Consider the following 21,704-nt stretch of genomic DNA (forward strand, 5'->3'; position numbering starts at 1 on the left):
ATCCATATTTGATTTATTTAATGATTTCTTGCAAAACAATTTACCAATTAAGTCAAAATAATTAATTAATTATCACATAAGGAAACAAGTATCTTATTAAATGATTAATTATCACATAATTAATTAATCGTCCATCCTTTAACAAGGATAACCATTGCCCTATTTTGCAACTATCACATAATTACAATTCAGCCCCTCTAGTTTAATTAATTACACATGATCACAAAATTAATTCTTAATTAATTATTGACCAATATTAATTAAACAAATATGATTTCTCCTTTAATATATTATTCTTATAACATATTAATAAATCATAATAACCTCTCTCTCTTTACTTATTTCTCCAATCAAGTTGCTTTGGTGACGGCAACCCAAAAGGACCATGCACCATCGGGTCAAGTACATACCAAAATAGTTATGGACTTAGACACTAATCCAACACTTAGTACCTATTAGATAAACACTTGTAGCTATGGAATTTATACCCGATGAATAAACTATAGCAGCTATGGAATTAGTGCTTTACAAACGAGCATTGGCAGCTATGGATTTAGTGCCAGTCCTATAACCTTGGACGTAAGGGACTTTGGAATAAACGAATGTAGGATAGATGACTCTTAGGATAAATCCTTAAGAGTAAAGAAGATAATGGGGATGGGTAATTGGGTTGATTGTTTGATTGTTTAAACATAATAATTATATTATTGTGGGTTGAAAACCCTATGTACTCACCAGGTTTCCTAACCTGACCCACTCAGTTTACTTATATCACAGGTGTTGATATGAAGACACATTACACTGAGAGTTAAAGAGATGTAGATCACTAGTGTCAATAAATGTAAGTTCCGTTTATGCTTATGTTTCTGTATTGGCGATGACATCCCAAACGTTTTAAAATGAATAAAATACGTTTCTTCGAAATTGTTTTGTGTAACGCCTGTGTTTCCGGGCTTGCCACTTTTAGCAATGTAATAGTCTAGGTTAACCTTTGTAACCCGTTTTGAAATAATAAGATTGTATTATTTGAGTATTATGTGTTTTGTGCTTAATTGCTTAATTATGTGGTTTGACTAATTAAGAATAAAAATAAGCGTCAAAATTTAAGTGTAAAATAAACTTAATATCTTTGATTTATGTTGTAGTAGTTGAAACGAGGTTTCCGAATATATAGAACGCCCAAATCTGACTTCGTATGAGGAGGTTATGATTTATCGAAGTTCCGGCTTAGCGGTATACAGCCTGTTTTACTCGATTTGAGATCGAGCGGTTGTTAGCCGAAGCAATCTAAATGAGAATCGAAGATCTCATTGTTGGTATCGAAGCGATAAAAAGTTAGGCGAGAACGGACGTCAAACGAAGAAGTTATGAATTTATAACGAAAGTTTCTGTCCCGGCCTATTAAAAATAATTAATAAAAATAACGTCAAAATTAGCCGACGGAGTCTAAACAAAAGTCGTAGAGCGTGGTCTCACCTTTCCGTGGATATAAAGAACGTCGAAAACGGAGTTCGTATGAAGAAGTTATGAATTTCCGAAGTTTATTAATCATTTTGTATTTAAATTTAAATCAAAAATCGGAAGCCTTATCCGAAGACGAGTCACCGGTCTGATCCGAGGTACGCCCCGCGTACTCCGGAAGTGTCGACACTTCGGATGACGCATGCGCTTACGACTTCGGAGCAGTACGCGCTGCGTACTGCAGTACGCCCCGCGTACTCCGAGGCTCCAGCCTCTATAAAAGGGATCCGAAGGCAGCCGAGAGTTTTGTTCATTTCTTCTCTTCTCTCTCCCGTTTGCATCGTTTTGCGTGCCAGAAATACCCCGAAGCCCCGGTATCATACTCTAGCCCCGAGGCAAGTCCCGAGATCCCGAAGATCCCGAGAAGTGCGGTTCCTGAGTCGTAGCTCTGCCCGCGAGAAGTTCGATTTTCGAGGAGATCTTCCAGATCTGCTGAGGATTACTACTTCTATAAGTCGTAGTGATGTCTGATCATCTTCTGATCAAGTGAGTGTGTAGTTATTTTCTTTCTAATACAATAATACGAAGTATTTTATATAAAAATACGTGTTATGTGTATATATTTGGTTGTGTTATGTGTGAATGTGTATTCACTCTCTTCTATCTTATAGATCTGATTATTTCTCTATAAGATATGTGTTATGTGTGTGTGTGCCTCATCTGTTATGTGATATATGTGTTGATTAAAGCATGCTATACAGGTTTTTAAACTATGTATACAAATGTATATTTTTATCTACTAATATGTTGGGTAGAACATGGATAGATAGTTGGTGTGTAATAAACAGATGAGAGGTCTCGTTGTTGTTTGATTGAGTCATCTAGCGGAGTTTAGATGACGACCACTGGCTATTCTAGACAGTCTTGTGGAAGCATTAGCAGGTTCGCCACCTGTAGGTGTTAATGAACTTGGGTGTTCATTCGCTGTACTCCATCCCCCTCATGGTTGCCTTATTTGACTTATATTGCTGAGGTACCCCCGAAGCATGTGTTGTCGCCCCGATGAAATATTCTTAGACTAGGTCCCTTATGTTAGTTGTTTTAGGGACATTAAAGTGAGAATAACGGGAATGGGTAATTGGGTGATTTTTGGTTGGTGAAAATTAAATATGATATTTATTGTGGGTTGAAAACCCTATATGCTCACCAGGCTCCCAAGCCTGACCCACTCAGTTTTAAATTGTATTACAGGTAGTGGCGGAAGGGCATGAGATGGATGAACCATCAAGTTGTTTTGTTTACAAGTCTGCATATGTTTATATTTGTTATATGACTTGTAATGTATTCATTTATGCTTATTGGTCTGTATCGGAACATGACACCCCGAGTTTTGATTATAATGAAAATACATTTCTTTTATGAAATGCTTTGGTAAACATTGTTTTATCATGCTTTGTTTTTGGGAACAAATTCCGCAACTCTTTCAAATCAAAAGGATTTACTCTGAAAATATTTAAAAGCATAAATGAAAATCGGTCTTTTCTGGCCGAGATTTTAGGGATGTCACAGTTGGTATCAGAGCATTAGTTTAAGCGAACTAGGAATTTGTAGGATTTCTAGACTTAAACGTAGAATGCTAAGTGGAATTTTGAGATGTGTGTCTGTTATGTTTTAGACACGAGCACTAGTTTATTTTAGGAAAGTTGCCTAAAATGCTTTATGTGCTAAATGTTATATGTTGCCATATATGATATTATTTGTTCGGATCTATGGTCTGTTAGCGACCGGATCTAGAAACCTTATGTGTGTAGGATTCTAAGCGTACGTCTACGATATTAGAACTAGCATGTAAACGTTTCGGAGTGATAGGGATGATTTGAATATCTATCATGATTGAGGATCTAATTTCACCTTATTCGGTGTGTAGATCAAAAATGGTGAGAACAAGAAGTGGAGTTGGAAATGCTGACGAGAACAGGAATCAACCACCAGTGATTGAACAAGTACCTGTCGTAGCAGCAGCACCTGAGCCAATAACCATGGCTGGTGTGCAATTGATGATTCAGACGATGTTGGATCGTCAGATGGATGAAATTATACGGTTGCTTTAACAAAATCGTGAAGAACTGTCGATTCGTGTGGAAGAGCCTGAATTAAATGAAGGGCACTCGGAAGGTGGAAACTTCAGTGGATCTATTGGTCAAGCCAACCCACCGATAGTTAGGCAAGATAACCATGATGGAAGGAATGATGGAATGGGATGCAAGTACAAGGACTTTTTGACTTGCAAACCATCGACCTTCAATGGAAAGGAGGATCCGATTGGGGTTATGGATTGGATCTCTGAAATGGAGCTAGCCTTCATGACTTGTGGGTGCAGAGGTAAATTGCAGACTATCTATGCCGTCCGTCAATTCCGAGGTGGAGCCGTTCGTTGGTTGAACACTCTAGGGAAGACCTTAAGCCCTAATGAGCCACTGCAATTGTCATGGGCAGAGTTCTTGGTGCAGTTCAAGCGCAAGTTCTGCTCGGCTCAAAATCTGTTAGAGTTGGAGAACAAGTTTCTGACATTGACAAAAGGCAGCATGTCAGTTGATGAATACACCAATAACTTCACCGATAAGATGGAGTTTGCCTTGTGTATCGTTCCAGATGAGCTGACAAAGGTGGATCGGTATGCGAAGGGACTTCGATGGGAGTACAAGGTGCCAGTACGTCAGGCACTTACCCTAGAGGCAACTATCTGGGCTGCCAAGTCTGTGGAGAACATGATCAAGGGGAGAACCACCGACAAGGCTGATGTTGGTGAGAAAAGAAAGTTTGAGGGAACATCTGGTTCCGGTAAGAAAGGAAAATTTTCGAAATCTGATTCGAAAAAGTTTGGAGGAAAAGGAGGTGAAGCAATGTGGTGTGATAAGTGTAAGAAAAAACACTTTGGGAAATGTAGCGAGGATGTGACCTGCTACAAGTGTGGAAAGGTTGGACATTTTGCCAATGAATGTCCGAACAACAAAAGGATGTGTTTTGGTTGTAATGAAGAGGGGCACATTTTGAAAGATTGTCCGAAGAAGAAGGAGGCAGCAAAGCCCAACATTCCACCAAAGCCGAAGGCGAGAGCCTTCCAGATGACACTTGAGGCTGCGAAAGATGAAGCTGATGTCGCTTCAGCTACCTTTCTCGTAAATGAATTACCTGCTCATATATTGTTTGATTCTGGAGCCAACTACTCCTTTATTTTGCATGAGTTTGGTAGAAAGCTAGCTTTGCCTGTTGATAGACTAGATAATGCTTTATTAGTTGAAGTAGCTAGTGGCAAGTTTGTACCTGTTAGCCATTGTATGAAAAACGTCTTGATCGACCTTAATGGGAATAAGTTTCACGAGGCGTTATTGCCTATCGAACTTAATGGTTTCGACATCGTCTTGGGAATGGATTGGCTTAGCGGCAAGAAAAAGATAGTTAAAGTAAACCCGCCTGGAAAGGATTCGTTTATGGTGTATGGGGACAAACGGCGAGTGAATTCTGGGATCATTTCCCTAATGAAAGCCAGAAAATGTTTGACTAAGGGATGTACATCATATTTAGCATTTGTGATTGATGCTAAGAAGGAAAAGAAGGTGATGCAGAGCATTCCAGTGGTGTGTGATTATCCGGAAGTATTCCCCGAGGATCTTCCAGGATTGCCACCTGATAGACAAGTGGAGTTCAGAATAGACTTGTTACCAGGAACCACGCCAACAGCAAAAGCACCTTATCGATTTGCACCGACGGAGATGAAGGAGCTGATGATGCAACTTCAGGAGTTATTGGACAAAGGTTTCATTAGACCTAGTTCATCACCCTGGGGAGCTCCGGTGTTATTTGTAAAGAAGAAAGATGGAAGTATGAGAATGTGCATCGATTACAGAGAGCTGAACAAGGCAACAATAAAGAATAGATATCCGTTGCCGAGGATTGATGACATGTTTGATCAATTGCAAGGTTCGAGCTATTTCTCGAAGATCGATCTTAGGTCAGGATATCATCAGCTGAAAGTAAGAGAGCAAGATATCGAGAAGACTGCATTCAGAACTAGATATGGACACTACGAGTTCTTGGTTATGTCGTTTGGACTAACCAATGCTCCGGCAGCGTTCATGGATTTGATGAATAGGGTTTGTAACCCGTTCCTTGATAAATCTGTGATAGTGTTCATAGACGACATTCTGATTTACTCGAGAAGCCAGGAGGAGCATGGCAGACACTTGCGAGAAGTGTTAGAAGTCTTGAAGAAGGAGAAGCTTTATGCGGAGTTCTCCAAATGTGATTTTTGGATTCGTGAGGTCCAATTCTTGGGTCACGTGGTCAACCAAGAAGGGATAATGGTTGATCCAGCGAAGATCGAAGCTGTGACGAAGTGGGAACAACCGAAAAGTCCCACGGAGATTCGAAGCTTTTTAGGATTAGCCGGATATTACCGCAGGTTTATCCAAGGCTTTTCTTCGATTGCTACTCCCTTAACAGCTTTGACCCACAAAGGAGCTACTTATGCTTGGAGTGATAAGCATAAAGAAGCATTTGAGAAGTTAAAGAAGAAGCTATGCGAGGCACCGATACTTTCTCTACCCGATGGAGTTGAAGACTTCGTTGTTTATAGCGATGCGTCTGGTGTTGGATTGGGTTGTGTTTTTACCCAAAGAGAAAAGGTGATAGCATATGCGTCTCGACAGTTGAAGGAGCATGAAAAGAATTACCCGACTCATGATTTGGAGTTGGCAGCGGTAGTTTTCGCTCTGAAAATATGGAGGCATTACCTCTATGGCACGAAGTGCAAACTTTTCACTGATCATAAGAGTCTCCAATATCTCTTTAATCAGAAAGAATTGAATATGAGGCAACGACGCTGGCTAGAATTACTTAAAGACTACGACTGCGAGATACTTTACCACCCCGGTAAAGCTAATGTTGTTGCTGATGCTCTCAGTCGGAAGGTCAATCTTGAAAGGAAGAGGCCAAGACGTTGAGAATTGAAGTTGTCTCGACCATTGTTGAAAGTATAAAGAAAGCTCAAGAGGAAGCTTCTGAGAAAAATGACCGAAAGGAGGAACGTTTGGGTAAAACGTTGGTGTTTGGTACTAACGGTCATGGACTGAAGGTATTCCAAGATCGTATTTGGGTACCTAAGTCAGGAGGAATTAGGGATCTTTTGATGGAAGAAGCTCACAAAACCATGTACTCAATTCATCCGGGTAGCACTAAAATGTATAGGGACCTGAAACCCTACTACTGGTGGTCGACGATGAAGCTTGATGTTGCAAAGTATGTGGCCGAGTGTGTGACTTGTGCGAGAGTCAAGACACAACATCAGAAACCTTACGGGAGTTTAGAACCATTGCCTGTGCCTATGGGTAAGTGGGAAGACATTGCTATGGATTTTGTCACTAAACTGCCCAGAACAAAGAATGGTCACGACATGATTTGGGTGGTCGTTGATCGATTCACTAAGAGTGCACATTTCATAGCGGCCAGGGAGAAATGGTCTATGGAAAAGCTTGTGAATTCTTACGTGAAGGAAATTGTGAGGCTTCACGGTGTTCCGTTAACGATTGTATCGGATCGTGATAGCCGTTTCACCTCAAAGTTTTGGAAATGTCTACAAGAGGAAATGGGTACCAAGTTATGTTTAAACACAGCTTACCATCCGCAGACAGATGGTCAGAGTGAAAGAACAATACAAACACTTGAAGATATGCTGAGAGCATGTACCTTGGAATTCCTAGGTAATTGGGATGAACATTTATCGTTGGTAGAATTTTCCTATAATAATAGTTTTCACTCGAGCATTAAGATGGCACCTTATCAAGCTTTGTATGGACAGAAGTGTCGTACGCCGTCTTGTTGGCTTGAGGCTGGGGAAAAGCAGTTTATGGGACCGGAGATGGTTCATCAAACTGCTGAAAAGTTGAAAATAATTAGGGAAAGAATGTTAGCAGCTCAAGATCGTCAAAAGAGCTATGCTGACAAGAAGCGAAGACCGATGACTTTTGAGGTTGGGGATTCGGTTTTGCTTAAAGTCTCGCCATGGAAGGGACTTATAAGATTTGGTAAAAGGGGAAAGTTGAGTCCAAGGTTTATTAGACCGTTTAAAGTACTTCAGAGGATTGGGAACCAAGCTTACAAACTCGAATTACCCGAAGAACTGAATGGAATTCACAACACCTTTCATGTGTGTTATTTGAGGAAGTTCATGGGAGAAGTTCCCGATATAATTCCAATTTCTGAATTGAGAATTGATGAGAACAAAAGGTTGATTGAAGAACCAGAGGCAATTGTTGACCGAAAGACTAAGAAGTTGCGACGCAAAATGGTTGGGTTAGTGCTTGTCCGATGGAAACACACAAATGGGCCGAATCTCACCTGGGAGACGGAGAGTGACATGTTGAGTCGCTATCTGCATTTATTTGTCGATGTGTGATTCTAGGGACGGAATCATTCTAAGGTGGAGAGAATTGTAACGCCTGTGTTTCCGGGCTTGCCACTTTTAGCAATGTAATAGTCTAGGTTAACCTTTGTAACCCGTTTTGAAATAATAAGATTGTATTATTTGAGTATTATGTGTTTTGTGCTTAATTGCTTAATTATGTGGTTTGATTAATTAAGAATAAAAACAAGCGTCAAAATTTAAGTGTAAAATAAACTTAATATCTTTGATTTATGTTGTAGTAGTTGAAACAAGGTTTCCGAATATATATAGAACGCCCAAATCTGACTTCGTATGAGGAGGTTATGATTTATCGAAGTTCCGGCTTAGCGGTATACAGCCTGTTTTACTCGATTTGAGATCGAGCGGTTGTTAGCCGAAGCAATCTAAATGAGAATCGAAGATCTCATTGTGGGTATCGAAGCGATAAAAAGTTAGGCGAGAACGGACGTCAAACGAAGAAGTTATGAATTTATAACGAAAGTTTCTGTCCCGGCCTATTAAAAATAATTAATAAAAATAAAGTCAAAATTAGCCGACGGAGTCTAAACAAAAGTCATAGAGCGTGGTCTCACCTTTCCGTGGATATGAAGAACGTCGAAAACGAAGTTCGTATGAAGAAGTTATGAATTTCTCAAGTTTATTAATCATTTTGTATTTAAATTTAAATCAAAAATCGGAAGCCTTATCCGAAGACGAGTCACCGGTCTGATCCGAGGTACGCCCCGCGTACTCCGGAAGTGTCGACACTTCGGATGACGCATGCGCTTACGACTTCGGAGCAGTACGCGATGCGTACTGCAGTACGCCCCGCGTACTCCGAGGCTCCAGCCTCTATAAAAGGGATCCGAAGGCAGCCGAGAGTTTTGTTCATTTCTTCTCTTCTCTCTCCCGTTTGCATCGTTTTGCGTGCCAGAAATACCCCGAAGCCCCGGTATCATACTCTAGCCCCGAGGCAAGTCCCGAGATCCCGAAGATCCCGAGAAGTGCGGTTCCTGAGTCGTAGCTCTGCCCGCGAGAAGTTCGATTTTCGAGGAGATCTTCCAGATCTGCTGAGGATTACTACTTCTATAAGTCGTAGTGCTGTCTGATCATCTTCTGATCAAGTGAGTGTGTAGTTATTTTCTTTCTAATACAATAATATGAAGTATTTTATATAAAAATACGTGTTATGTGTATATATTTGGTTGTGTTATGTGTGAATGTGTATTCACTCTCTTCTATCTTATAGATCTGATTATTTCTCTATGAGATATGTGTTATGTGTGTGTGTGCCTCATCTGTTATGTGATATATGTGTTGATTAAAGCATGCTATACAGGTTTTTAAACTATGTATACAAATGTATATTTTTATCTACTAATATGTTGGGTAGAACATGGGTAGATAGTTGGTGTGTAATAAACAGATGAGAGGTCTCGTTGTTGTTTGATTGAGTCATCTAGCGGAGTTTAGATGACGACCACTGGCTATTCTAGACAGTCTTGTGGAAGCATTAGCAGGTTCGCCACCTGTAGGTGTTAATGAACTTGGGTGTTCATTCGCTGTACTCCATCCCCCTCATGGTTGCCTTATTTGACTTATATTGCTGAGGTACCCCCGAAGCATGTGTTGTCGCCCCGATGAAATATTCTTAGACTAGGTCCCTTATGTTAGTTGTTTTAGGGACATTAAAGTGAGAATAACGGGAATGGGTAATTGGGTTATTTTTGGTTGGTGAAAATTAAATATGATATTTATTGTGGGTTGAAAACCCTATATGCTCACCAGGCTCCCAAGCCTGACCCACTCAGTTTTAAATTGTATTACAGGTAGTGGCGGAAGGGCATGAGATGGATGAACCATCAAGTTGTTTTGTTTACAAGTCTGCATATGTTTATATTTGTTATATGACTTGTAATGTATTCATTTATGCTTATTGGTCTGTATCGGAACATGACACCCCGAGTTTTGATTATAATGAAAATACATTTCTTTTATGAAATGCTTTGGTAAACATTGTTTTATCATGCTTTGTTTTTGGGAACAAATTCCGCAACTCTTTCAAATCAAAAGGATTTACTCTGAAAATATTTAAAAGCATAAATGAAAATCGGTCTTTTCTGGCCGAGATTTTAGGGATGTCACAGTTGGTATCAGAGCATTAGTTTAAGCGAACTAGGAATTTGTAGGATTTCTAGACTTAAACGTAGAATGCTAAGTGGAATTTTGAGATGTGTGTCTGTTATGTTTTAGACACGAGCACTAGTTTATTTTAGGAAAGTTGCCTAAAATGCTTTATGTGCTAAATGTTATATGTTGCCATATATGATATTATTTGTTCGGATCTATGGTCTGTTAGCGACCGGATCTAGAAACCTTATGTGTGTAGGATTCTAAGCGTACGTCTACGATATTAGAACTATCATGTAAACGTTTCGGAGTGATAGGGATGATTTGAATATCTATCATGATTGAGGATCTAATTTCACCTTATTCGGTGTGTAGATCAAAAATGGTGAGAACAAGAAGTGGAGTTGGAAATGCTGACGAGAACAGGAATCAACCACCAGTGATTGAACAAGTACCTGTCGTAGCAGCAGCACCTGAGCCAATAACCGTGGCTGGTGTGCAATTGATGATTCAGACGATGTTGGATCGTCAGATGGATGAAATTATACGGTTTCTTTAACAAAATCGTGAAGAACTGTCGATTCGTGTGGAAGAGCCTGAATTAAATGAAGGGCACTCGGAAGGTGGAAACTTCAGTGGATCTATTGGTCAAGCCAACCCACCGATAGTTAGGCAAGATAACCATGATGGAAGGAATGATGGAATGGGATGCAAGTACAAGGACTTTTTGACTTGCAAACCATCGACCTTCAATGGAAAGGAGGATCCGATTGGGGTTATGGATTGGATCTCTGAAATGGGGCTAGCCTTCATGACTTGTGGCTGCAGAGGTAAATTGCAGACTATCTATGCCGTCTGTCAATTCCGAGGTGGAGCCGTTCGTTGGTGGAACACTCTAGGGAAGACCTTAAGCCCTAATGAGCCACTGCAATTGTCATGGGCAGAGTTCTTGGTGCAGTTCAAGCGCAAGTTCTGCTCGGCTCAAAATCTGTTAGAGTTGGAGAACAAGTTTCTGACATTGACAAAAGGCAGCATGTCAGTTGATGAATACACCAATAACTTCACCGATAAGATGGAGTTTGCCTTGTGTATCGTTCCAGATGAGCTGACAAAGGTGGATCGGTATGCGAAGGGACTTCGATGGGAGTACAAGGTGCCAGTACGTCAGGCACTTACCCTAGAGGCAACTATCTGGGCTGCCAAGTCTGTGGAGAACATGATCAAGGGGAGAACCACCGACAAGGCTGATGTTGGTGAGAAAAGAAAGTTTGAGGGAACATCTGGTTCCGGTAAGAAAGGAAAATTTTCGAAATCTGATTCGAAAAAGTTTGGAGGAAAAGGAGGTGAAGCAATGTGGTGTGATAAGTGTAAGAAAAAACACTTTGGGAAATGTAGCGAGGATGTGACCTGCTACAAGTGTGGAAAGGTTGGACATTTTGCCAATGAATGTCCGAACAACAAAAGGATGTGTTTTGGTTGTAATGAAGAGGGGCACATTTTGAAAGATTGTCCGAAGAAGAAGGAGGCAGCAAAGCCCAACATTCCACCAAAGCCGAAGGCGAGAGCCTTCCAGATGACACTTGAGGCTGCGAAAGATGAAGCTGATGTCGCTTCAGCTACCTTTCTCGTAAATGAATTACCTGCTCATATATTGTTTGATTCTGGAGCCAACTACTCCTTTATTTTGCATGAGTTTGGTAGAAAGCTAGCTTTGCCTGTTGATAGACTAGATAATGCTTTATTAGTTGAAGTAGCTAGTGGCAAGTTTGTACCTGTTAGCCATTGTATGAAAAACGTCTTGATCGACCTTAATGGGAATAAGTTTCACGAGGCGTTATTGCCTATCGAACTTAATGGTTTCGACATCGTCTTGGGAATGGATTGGCTTAGCGGCAAGAAAAAGATAGTTAAAGTAAACCCGCCTGGAAAGGATTCGTTTATGGTGTATGGGGACAAACGGCGAGTGAATTCTGGGATCATTTCCCTAATGAAAGCCAGAAAATGTTTGACTAAGGGATGTACATCATATTTAGCATTTGTGATTGATGCTAAGAAGGAAAAGAAGGTGATGCAGAGCATTCCAGTGGTGTGTGATTATCCGGAAGTATTCCCCGAGGATCTTCCAGGATTGCCACCTGATAGACAAGTGGAGTTCAGAATAGACTTGTTACCAGGAACCACGCCAACAGCAAAAGCACCTTATCGATTTGCACCGACGGAGATGAAGGAGCTGATGATGCAACTTCAGGAGTTATTGGACAAAGGTTTCATTAGACCTAGTTCATCACCCTGGGGAGCTCCGGTGTTATTTGTAAAGAAGAAAGATGGAAGTATGAGAATGTGCATCGATTACAGAGAGCTAAACAAGGCAACAATAAAGAATAGATATCCGTTGCCTAGGATTGATGACATGTTTGATCAATTGCAAGGTTCGAGCTATTTCTCGAAGATCGATCTTAGGTCAGGATATCATCAGCTGAAAGTAAGAGAGCAAGATATCGAGAAGACTGCATTCAGAACTAGATATGGACACTACGAGTTCTTGGTTATGTCGTTTGGACTAACCAATGCTCCGGCAGCGTTCATGGATTTGATGAATAGGGTTTGTAACCCGTTCCTTGATAAATCTGTGATAGTGTTCATAGACGACATTCTGATTTACTCGAGAAGCCAGGAGGAGCATGGCAGACACTTGCGAGAAGTGTTAGAAGTCTTGAAGAAGGAGAAGCTTTATGCGGAGTTCTCCAAATGTGATTTTTGGATTCGTGAGGTCCAATTCTTGGGTCACGTGGTCAACCAAGAAGGGATAATGGTTGATCCAGCGAAGATCGAAGCTGTGACGAAGTGAGAACAACCGAAAAGTCCCACGGAGATTCGAAGCTTTTTAGGATTAGCCGGATATTACCGCAGGTTTATCCAAGGCTTTTCTTCGATTGCTACTCCCTTAACAGCTTTGACCCACAAAGGAGCTACTTATGCTTGGAGTGATAAGCATAAAGAAGCATTTGAGAAGTTAAAGAAGAAGCTATGCGAGGCACCGATACTTTCTCTACCCGATGGAGTTGAAGACTTCGTTGTTTATAGCGATGCGTCTGGTGTTGGATTGGGTTGTGTTTTTACCCAAAGAGAAAAGGTGATAGCATATGCGTCTCGACAGTTGAAGGAGCATGAAAAGAATTACCCGACTCATGATTTGGAGTTGGCAGCGGTAGTTTTCGCTCTGAAAATATGGAGGCATTACCTCTATGGCACGAAGTGCAAACTTTTCACTGATCATAAGAGTCTCCAATATCTCTTTAATCAGAAAGAATTGAATATGAGGCAACGACGCTGGCTAGAATTACTTAAAGACTACGACTGCGAGATACTTTACCACCCCGGTAAAGCTAATGTTGTTGCTGATGCTCTCAGTCGGAAGGTCAATCTTGAAAGGAAGAGGCCAAGACGTTGAGAATTGAAGTTGTCTCGACCATTGTTGAAAGTATAAAGAAAGCTCAAGAGGAAGCTTCTGAGAAAAATGACCGAAAGGAGGAACGTTTGGGTAAAACGTTGGTGTTTGGTACTAACGGTCATGGACTGAAGGTATTCCAAGATCGTATTTGGGTACCTAAGTCAGGAGGAATTAGGGATCTTTTGATGGAAGAAGCTCACAAAACCATGTACTCAATTCATCCGGGTAGCACTAAAATGTATAGGGACCTGAAACCCTACTACTGGTGGTCGACGATGAAGCTTGATGTTGCAAAGTATGTGGCCGAGTGTGTGACTTGTGCGAGAGTCAAGACACAACATCAGAAACCTTACGGGAGTTTAGAACCATTGCCTGTGCCTATGGGTAAGTGGGAAGACATTGCTATGGATTTTGTCACTAAACTGCCCAGAACAAAGAATGGTCACGACATGATTTGGGTGGTCGTTGATCGATTCACTAAGAGTGCACATTTCATAGCGGCCAGGGAGAAATGGTCTATGGAAAAGCTTGTGAATTCTTACGTGAAGGAAATTGTGAGGCTTCACGGTGTTCCGTTAACGATTGTATCGGATCGTGATAGCCGTTTCACCTCAAAGTTTTGGAAATGTCTACAAGAGGAAATGGGTACCAAGTTATGTTTAAACACAGCTTACCATCCGCAGACAGATGGTCAGAGTGAAAGAACAATACAAACACTTGAAGATATGCTGAGAGCATGTACCTTGGAATTCCTAGGTAATTGGGATGAACATTTATCGTTGGTAGAATTTTCCTATAATAATAGTTTTCACTCGAGCATTAAGATGGCACCTTATCAAGCTTTGTATGGACAGAAGTGTCGTACGCCGTCTTGTTGGCTTGAGGCTGGGGAAAAGCAGTTTATGGGACCGGAGATGGTTCATCAAACTGCTGAAAAGTTGAAAATAATTAGGGAAAGAATGTTAGCAGCTCAAGATCGTCAAAAGAGCTATGCTGACAAGAAGCGAAGACCGATGACTTTTGAGGTTGGGGATTCGGTTTTGCTTAAAGTCTCGCCATGGAAGGGACTTATAAGATTTGGTAAAAGGGGAAAGTTGAGTCCAAGGTTTATTAGACCGTTTAAAGTACTTCAGAGGATTGGGAACCAAGCTTACAAACTCGAATTACCCGAAGAACTGAATGGAATTCACAACACCTTTCATGTGTGTTATTTGAGGAAGTTCATGGGAGAAGTTCCCGATATAATTCCAATTTCTGAATTGAGAATTGATGAGAACAAAAGGTTGATTGAAGAACCAGAGGCAATTGTTGACCGAAAGACTAAGAAGTTGCGACGCAAAATGGTTGGGTTAGTGCTTGTCCGATGGAAACACACAAATGGGCCGAATCTCACCTGGGAGACGGAGAGTGACATGTTGAGTCGCTATCTGCATTTGTTTGTCGATGTGTGATTCTAGGGACGAAATCATTCTAAGGTGGAGAGAATTGTAACGCCTGTGTTTCCGGGCTTGCCACTTTTAGCAATGTAATAGTCTAGGTTAACCTTTGTAACCCGTTTTGAAATAATAAGATTGTATTATTTGAGTATTATGTGTTTTGTGCTTAATTGCTTAATTATGTGGTTTGATTAATTAAGAATAAAAACAAGCGTCAAAATTTAAGTGTAAAATAAACTTAATATCTTTGATTTATGTTGTAGTAGTTGAAACAAGGTTTCCGAATATATATAGAACGCCCAAATCTGACTTCGTATGAGGAGGTTATGATTTATCGAAGTTCCGGCTTAGCGGTATACAGCCTGTTTTACTCGATTTGAGATCGAGCGGTTGTTAGCCGAAGCAATCTAAATGAGAATCGAAGATCTCATTGTGGGTATCGAAGCGATAAAAAGTTAGGCGAGAACGGACGTCAAACGAAGAAGTTATGAATTTATAACGAAAGTTTCTGTCCCGGCCTATTAAAAATAATTAATAAAAATAAAGTCAAAATTAGCCGACGGAGTCTAAACAAAAGTCGTAGAGCGTGGTCTCACCTTTCCGTGGATATGAAGAACGTTGAAAACGGAGTTCGTATGAAGAAGTTATGAATTTCTCAAGTTTATTAATCATTTTGTATTTAAATTTAAATCAAAAATCGGAAGCCTTATCCGAAGACGAGTCACCGGTCTGATCCGAGGTACGCCCCGCGTACTCCGGAAGTGTCGACACTTCGGATGACGCATGCGCTTACGACTTCGGAGCAGTACGCGCTGCGTACTGCAGTACGCCCCGCGTACTCCGAGGCTCCAGCCTCTATAAAAGGGATCCGAAGGCAGCCGAGAGTTTTGTTCATTTCTTCTCTTCTCTCTCCCGTTTGCATCGTTTTGCGTGCCAGAAATACCGCGAAGCCCCGGTATCATACTCTAGCCCCGAGGCAAGTCCCGAGATCCCGAAGACCCCGAGAAGTGCGGTTCCCGAGTCGAAGCTCTGCCCGCGAGAAGTTCGATTTTCGAGGAGATCTTCCAGATCTGCTGAGGATTACTACTTCTATAAGTCGTAGTGCTGTCTGATCATCTTCTGATCAAGTGAGTGTGTAGTTATTTTCTTTCTAATACAATAATACGAAGTATTTTATATAAAAATACGTGCTATGTGTATATATTTGGTTGTGTTATGTGTGAATGTGTATTCACTCTCTTCTATCTTATAGATCTGATTATTTCTCTATGAGATATGTGTTATGTGTGTGTGTGCCTCATCTGTTATGTGATATATGTGTTGATTAAAGCATGCTATACAGGTTTTTAAACTATGTATACAAATGTATATTTTTATCTACTAATATGTTGGGTAGAACATGGGTAGATAGTTGGTGTGTAATAAACAGATGAGAGGCCTCGTTGTTGTTTGATTGAGTCATCTAGCGGAGTTTAGATGACGACCACTGGCTATTCTAGACATTCTTGTGGAAGCATTAGCAAGTTCGCCACCTGTAGGTGTTAATGAACTTGGGTGTTCATTCGTTGTACTCCATCCCCCTCATGGTTGCCTTATTTGACTTATATTGCTGAGGTACCCCCGAAGCATGTGTTGTCGCCCCGATGAAATATTCTTAGACTAGGTCCCTTATGTTAGTTGTTTTAGGGACATTAAAGTGAGAATAACGGGAATGGGTAATTGGGTTATTTTTGGTTGGTGAAAATTAAATATGATATTTATTGTGGGTTGAAAACCCTATATGCTCACCAGGCTCCCAAGCCTGACCCACTCAGTTTTAAATTGTATTACAGGTAGTGGCGGAAGGGCATGAGATGGATGAACCATCAAGTTGTTTTGTTTACAAGTCTGCATATGTTTATATTTGTTATATGACTTGTAATGTATTCATTTATGCTTATTGGTCTGTATCGGAACATGACACCCCGAGTTTTGATTATAATGAAAATACATTTCTTTTATGAAATGCTTTGGTAAACATTGTTCTATCATGCTTTGTTTTTGGGAACAAATTCCGCAACTCTTTCAAATCAAAAGGATTTACTCTGAAAATATTTAAAAGCATAAATGAAAATCGGTCTTTTCTGGCCGAGATTTTGGGGATGTCACATTTTGATGACGTATTTATCATGTTTTTCTGGGAACAAATTCCGCAACATTTTTATGAAAAGAAGTACTCTGATATTTACAAAGCATAAACAAAAAAAATCGGTCTTTTCTGGCCGTGAAAATGGGGATGTCACACTATGTCTTAGGCTTATTCTATTTTTATCACAACTAGTAGTAGTAAATCAAGAGAGGTATGCTCTCCATGACCCATATAACCTGAAACAACTCAATGTAGTGACAATTATGTTCTATTTTGATAACTTAACGTTCATACAATACCTATACTTACCACCATAAGTACATTTTGATAATATGGTCGGAACTTTTGGGAATCATACAACAAAACATGTGAATTATATACATGTATACATAAATATATATAGATAAGATAAAACTAGAAACGACCAAAGTTACAAGCTCATTTCTCGCCAATGCAACAGAATCATGCCTTCACATGGAAACAAGAGACCAACCAGCAAGACACCAGTCCTACAGATAGACTCCGATACTTTTCAAGCCGCGGTGCTAGCTGTTGTAACAGCCGTCATGGCACAACTCAACGCTATCAACACAAACAAAAATGGAATTGGTGTCGACAATTCCAATCGTAATAATAACCTAGGGCACTGACGAGTGGCTGCCTACAAGAACCACCCAAACTACAAATCCAAGAACATGAAACGAAAGTCTTGGAACAAGAAAGGGAGCACTTCAATTCAATGACCTACCAAAAGGCAACGAGCTGTAGCAGCCCCTACCCCCACTGACCCTACTACCTTAACATCGAGAAAACCATACGCTGGAAACTTACCTGAATGCCACAAGTGCAACTTCCATCATCAAGGATCCTGCCGAGAGATGGAATGCATGAACTGCGACAGAAATGGGCACACCACTCGTTGTTGTAGAGTGCCAACCTGACAGGCCACCCAAACCGCTAAAACTAGAATGAGTCGGGTTTGCTACGAGTGCGGAGAGATCGAGCATTTCAAGAGGGGGTGCCCAAGGGCTAAGAACAAAGAGGTCAGAGACGCTAGAAGCATTGCCACAACAGATCTCGAGGAAGCAATGAAAGACCCTACTGTAATCACCGATACACTTCCCCCAACTAACTCATGTACATGTGCACCTTCACAATAGGGGTGCAGAAAGGAAACTCGTAAGTCACAAGTATAATTTCATACTAAATTGAAACCCTCAAATATTCACGAAAATTCTCCCAATGGAAATGACTAGGAAAAGAACTGAAAACCACCAACAATACATACCTAGGATGCACTCTAACCCTAAACGAACATTTATTCTAATTTAGCCTAATATCAATAACAGTAAGAAACTCCGGTGCGACCATTTACATGTTTTAGATAAACCCTCACCAAATCCACATCATACGTTGCAAGAAACCGTTCGACTTAGCTCACTAAATGATGAAACCCATGTTATCTATAGTGACAAACCCGACACAAACCTCTGAATCGTCCTTTGCATCTAGACTCAGAAGTATCTACGTAAGAGGTACCAAACTCTTTCTTGGACCACAATATGAATAGGCAGCAGGAACCGAAAGACATCAAGGATATTCCAGAGGTTTATAACCTTCCTGAAGTGTTCCCAAAAAATCTTTCGGAAATATCACCCATATGCCAAGTGGTGTTCGTAATCGACTCGACTCTTGGAACTATTCATGTAACCAATATCCCCTACCCCGATCGACAACCTATTCAACCAATTTCAAGGAACTAATGAAAGTCAGCATACCACTAGCTCAGAATTTCATAGGAAGAAATTCTCGAGGCAACCTAAGAATTTTAAGGCCAACTACACCACACGCAACCTTAACTTTGGTGACAATAGTGTTCCCCTTAAGGTTTAGAGACACTACTTTTGGAGTTTCACGTACAAAATCCTCATTAGCCATGACCATCCATTCACCTCACCATATAGGACGCAAATGCAGACCACCCCTGTGTTGGGCTGAAATGACGAACACACAACTAGCCAAAGGGCAAGTACCTGACGCCACTGTCACCGGCCCCGAGATCACCAGAGAGACAACAGAAGAGATCACCCAAATTCGATCACGACTAGAGGCATCTAGAAACTAACAGAAGAGCTATGCAAGTAAGTGACAGAAGCCCGTGGAATTCCAAGTCGGTGATCGCGTACTACTAAAGGTCTCTCCTTAGAAAGGCATGATACGCTTTGTAAAGCGTGGGAAATTGAACCCGAGATACATTAAACCCTAGAAATCCTTGCTAGGATTGGTCCATTTGCTTATAAACTCCAATTACCGCCTAAACTCAACAATATACAGCCTGTCATTCATGTGTCCAACCTGAAGAAATGCTTATCTGACGAGACTCTCGATGTCCCGCTTGACGAAATTGAGGTGAATGAAAATATCCATTTTGTTGAGGAACCAATTGAAATTATGGATAGAGAAGTGAAACAAACAAAACAAAGTCACATTCCCATTGTGAAGGTCCGATGCATTGCCAAACGAGGACCAAAGTTCACTAGGGAATGCGAAGACCAAATGATGCAGAAGTACCCCCATCTTTTCCTTAGTTCTTGAAGGCTACTTTAGAAAACATTTCGGGACGAAATTCCCTCTAACGGGGGGATGATGTCACAACTAGCAAATTTAGGGTTGAGATGGTGATTCATGTAAGAAACTTTCCTCAATGTAACCATGCAGCATCAAATTAGTGAAATTCAAACTACAATGTTATTTGAATACATACATGCATACATTAAGAATCAAATTGAAATAGCCGCATGCAAGCCCAAAACTTGATGTCAAGGTTATTATATGTGTTTTGTAAAAATCTCAAGGTTATTATATGTGTTTTGTAAAAATTGAAATATAATAAATCTCAAGGTTATTATATGTGTTTTGTAAAAATCGTGACATATTAGAGTCGAAACAAAATAGAATATTTTGTGTTAAAAAACTTACAAAGCGGTTATGATGTGTTAAACAAACCACAAAGCGTGAGATTTTACTAAAAATAGGTTTATTAGTAAAATAGTCGTAACTATGTATCACTATTTTGATGGCCTAAAATCTAAGATATTATGCTATTTTCACATCATATATTACAATTATACATGTTCACTAAGGATTATTTGTAAAAAGTATTATAAATAATTTAATCAACATGGTATACAAAACAGAATTTATGATAGAGAAATTTGTGTGTCATAACCTACCTATCATAAAGCTTTTAAGGCATGAATAGTAAGTTGTATGTCATAAAAGCTATAAAGCATGTTTCATAAACTCCAATCATAAATTTACACTAGAAATGTCATTTTCATTATTCAATAATGGGAGTCAAAGTTCGCGTAAATCCGTTAAAGCTCTAGTGAGACACTGTCTTCACCGTACCTACCTAGCGTACACCATAAGTCTTTCATTATAACCACAGTCTTCTAGAGGGAGAGCGAGACCATCGTGTATAGATCTATATGGGATTTACAACCCCACACCTCAGTTGTTCCCTACTATTAGACCGGAAGTCTAGGGTGACAAAAGTCTACCAATTCCGACGCCTAAAGAACGTTGTTTAGGCATAACACTCATATCAACAATGGTTAGAAGAACTCACTTAGGGATTAACAAACCTATCTTGGTTTACGGGAAGCTTACACTTCACCGGTTTTATTAAAATATAAAATTGTATATCATTTTTCAGTATGCAGCCACTGACACTTCTGGTCTTAGGGTTTAAGACTACAGTTTACTTATAAGAAAATATTGGATTTTCTGGGAACATACGCTTTACATTTACAAACAAAGAAAACAAAGGACATGCATGCATATATTCATAGTTTTAGAACGAGACCTACAAACCATTTTCATAGAAAATATCAGATTTCATGAAAGTACTACGAGAACTATTCTAAACAAGTACAAAACCATTTTATACAAAAATGCTTATGAACTCACCAACTTTTAGTTGACGCTTTTCAAAATGACTCGTATTCTTAGGAACTAGTAACAGGTAATCAGCTCTGCTATGAGATCAGGTGGTGCAACCTTATGAAATTTTACTTTTTGTCACTTTTGTGTAACTAATGAACAAGTACAATATATAAACTATGTAAGTATGTATTTTCAATGTATGTCGCTTGGAGTGCTAAGTTTCATTTATATTTAACTGTTGTGATATTATACAATGACATCATCCGCCCCCGGACGTTTCCGTCGTCACAGTTCGAGGGTGTGACAAAATCAGTATTTACAAAACTTAATTTCAAAATAACATTTTAGTTGCTCCCTTCATTTCATGTTCATCCAATCATCTTCGGTTTTCATTCCTATAAAACATTATTCAAAACAATCAAAAACATCAAATACAAAAGGTTACCAAGTCATTCAAAAACATCAAATACCAATGGTTAGCATCATATTACCTCTTTTTTTCAATTTTCCATCATATTTTGCAAGGATGTATACATCTTCTCCATTGCTTCATATTTTACATCAATTTGTTGTTGTTTGGCATCTATTGGGCTGGCAACTTGCAGTTTCGAGTAAGGTGGCCCTTCTTGCCACAGTTGTTGCAATGCACTTCCCGACATGGGCTGGAAGTGAGGTGATGATAGTTGCACTTGTTTCACAGGGGAAAGT

The sequence above is a fragment of the Lactuca sativa genome, chromosome 6, assembly GCF_002870075.4.
Source record: "Lactuca sativa cultivar Salinas chromosome 6, Lsat_Salinas_v11, whole genome shotgun sequence".
NCBI classification, from domain to species: domain Eukaryota; kingdom Viridiplantae; phylum Streptophyta; class Magnoliopsida; order Asterales; family Asteraceae; genus Lactuca; species Lactuca sativa.